This window comes from Ailuropoda melanoleuca, chromosome 20 (assembly GCF_002007445.2).
Source record: "Ailuropoda melanoleuca isolate Jingjing chromosome 20, ASM200744v2, whole genome shotgun sequence".
Taxonomy (NCBI): Eukaryota; Metazoa; Chordata; class Mammalia; order Carnivora; family Ursidae; genus Ailuropoda; species Ailuropoda melanoleuca.
In genome coordinates, this window is record NC_048237.1 from 3609142 (window position 1) to 3612345 (window position 3204).

Here is a 3204-nt window from a genome sequence, read left to right on the forward strand (position 1 = left end):
AAAGTCCTATGGAGTCTCTGGAAGGAGCGCATAGCAATGGTTGCTTCTAAGACAGGGCACTGAGAGGGAGACTTCCTTCTAGAATACCCATTTATACATGTGTAACTGCATGTATAATCTTTTCCAAAAATTCAAAACAAAAACACTTGTCAGTAACAATAATCCCAAGTAATCAGTTTCCCCCAGTATGAAGGCCTGTTAGGTGTGCTACATAGAGGCTTCTATTTTTATGTAAATCCAAATAGCCAATCCCAGCGCATTGCTACAGGAGCCATGTGGGGTTTCAGACTTGGGATGACTGTCTGTCCATTGATTATTACTCTGACACGGAAATTTGATGTGCGAGAGCATGGCCAACACCGAGAATACGGAGACTTACGTTAACATCGTCACTCTCAATCATTTTGTGTCCTTCTCCTAGAATCTGAACATACGGATGCTGTCATTCATTGCAAATGCTGAGAAAGCTATGGGCTCACGGTCAGGTTAGTAAGAGGGGTCTGTCTTTTAGCCTGTCCAGATACCTCTCTGCACTGGTAAAAATCAGCTCATTTCCCACATTTCTCTGCACCCCATAAGAGTATCCACTTACAGTAGAAAGGGCAAATTCAGATGATAACACATATACTCCAGAGCCCCAGTGCCATACACACAAAGATAGGAAGTTCAGATACTCAGGCAAGATTGTCTTTCTTGCTTTTTAAGTTATCTAAATAATTGTAACAAGTCCCTACTTTGTTTATATACCGAGTATCCCTGGACTGACCGTGCGGGTACCAATGACGTCACGTGTAATTGTGGTCCCATCAATATGCATCTTGTGGCCCAGCCAGCTCACTAGCCCTGACCAGTGGGATCTGAAACGGCTGTCTCCCTGCCCCCTTGCAAGCTTCCACCTACATCTCCTGTCTTAGGAGCCTCAGAGGGGCCACCGTTCACTTCCGAGCTAATCCAGGAGACAGCACAGTGCTCATTCACTTCCAAGCCTCTGTGCAGGACCTCCCCCAGGCCGTCCCACGTACGGCTGGAGCTGCGCGCCTGGCTTGGGAAACACTGCCTGCCCGGTGCTTGGGTCCTTGCTGCTCCATCACATTGTGAATGGAGGGGAAACAGCCCCCTCTTGCTTGCATTTGTCTCTCTTCCCGGGGCCCCATAGCAGAGTGTCATAGACCCACAGCTGCCGCTGTGTTTGTACTTCTTTAAAAAAGAGCTTTATGGAGACATAATCCATATACCATATGATTCATCCGTTTAAAGCGTACCATTCTTTTTCTGGTATGTTACATTATTAATTTTTTAAATAGTAAAAATATATATAACAAAAAATTTTCACTTTAATTTTTTTTTTCACGTATACTATTTTTGTATTTGTGGGGCTGGTCTGTCTGCTACTTTATATTCTGTTTTCCCTCAATACTGTTATTAATACTTTTTTATGTTGCCACATAGTCTTACTCAATTTTAAATAATGTAATAATCTATCATATTGGTAATAGTTAATATACTAAACCATATTTCTAATATTTGGCTATGTAGGTGGATTCCCAGGCCTTGCTACTTAAACCACCCTGTGAAGAAAATTTTCAAGGGGCCTGCTAGAAATGTTCTTGCTCGAAACAGTGAATAAAAATGGGAAAGAGGGGCGCCTGGGTGGCACAGCGGTTAAGCGTCTGCCTTTGGCTCAGGGCGTGATCCCGGCGTTTTGGGATCGAGCCCCACATCAGGCTCCTCCGCTATGAGCCTGCTTCTTCCTCTCCCACTCCCCCTGCTTGTGTTCCCTCTCTTGCTGGCTGTCTCTATCTCTGTCGAATAAGTAAATAAAATCTTTTTTAAAAAAATGGGGAAGAGAAGCAGGCACACTGAGCCACTCCTGACACCCTGGGGGTGAAGAGGAAGAAAGGACAGTTGCTGGAAGTAGGTCCATTACCGAAGAGTCTGGCTTCCAGGGATCTTCCTGGGGGGGAATCTGAGCGGCTGTCACTTTTGAACTCAGATTGTCAGACTGATGGAAACTGTAATTAGCAGCACTTCAGGTAATTATTATTATTATTTTTTTAAAGATTTATTTGTTTTAGAGAGAGAGAGAGAGGACAAGTGGTATGGGCACAGGGAGAGGGAGGAGAATCTCAAGCAGGCTCCGTGCTCAGCCCCAATATGGGGCTCGATCTCACGACCCTGAGATCATGACCTGAACAAAAACTAAGAGTCAGACGCCTCACCATCCTTAGCTCTGCAGGGACTTCTAAGCAGAGCATCAGAGGTTGTCTGCGTCCTGCCCATTTCCCTGCAGTCACTGCACTGGCTGTTGGCTTAGTAGAGTCCTGGCACCCCTCGTTTCTAAGCAGCAGGGTGTGTGGTGAGGGCGACCCAGGCCCATGTCTTCTGTAAACAATCCTTGTCTTCACGTTTGGTAGTTTCCTCTTTATCTGACAATCAGCGGTTAGTTCTCATCCACGTTAACTTGCCTGTAGGTGTTTGAAAGCAGTGACAGACACATACGTAAGCAACGCATAGAACTTGTTTGGTGAATCTTCATCCTTGTTCTGTTTTCTGGACAACCACGCACAGATACAACGGAGCATTCCCTATTCCTGTGGCCCAGACAGCTTTGTTGAGCCTGGTGTCAGAGAGCCCATCTGGAGTTCCCGTCTCCTTCATGGCAGATTTCCAGATCTCTCGGACAGCCCGAGGGGCACGCCTCTTGAGACCCACTCCCTGCATGTGCTTGTCACTGTTGCTGGTGTGTTCTCTGGCTGCTACCTTGTTGACGGCAGAACGGCCCTTCTTCTCACCACTCTTCTTTGCAGGAGACATGCTGCCGGGCCCTGGTTGGAAAACGCGCTTAAACAATTTTTAAGCACGTGACTCAGTAGCACAGTTTCCCACAGGCTGCGGGCACCATGGTACATTCCCATCAGCAATGCATGAAAGCCAGTGTTTTAACTTCCACACAGACAGGAAATCCCTGTTGCTTTCCCTGCGAGGCAGGCAAGCGCTGATACGCCCTCCTGGAGGAGGCAGCTTCAAATGACAGTCTCTAGTCCGCCGGTGCGTGCTTGCCCCTCAGGTGGCTGCTCAGAGGAGCCCAGAGCCCCATTCTAATCCGGCTTCTGCGTAGCCCTCGAGTCCGGTCTGCTGGTCGTGCCCATTTATGCCTGACCCCCAGTCACCGATACTGTTTGAGTTCTAGTCCCGGACATGTCG

General features: G+C 47.4%; 1 pseudogene; it reads right to left on the reverse strand.

Annotated features, from left to right (window-relative positions):
* Positions 1-2440: 2440 nt before the first annotated feature.
* On the reverse strand, positions 2441-2814 carry LOC100464167 (annotated as a pseudogene).
* Between the last annotated feature and the right edge of the window lie 390 nt (positions 2815-3204).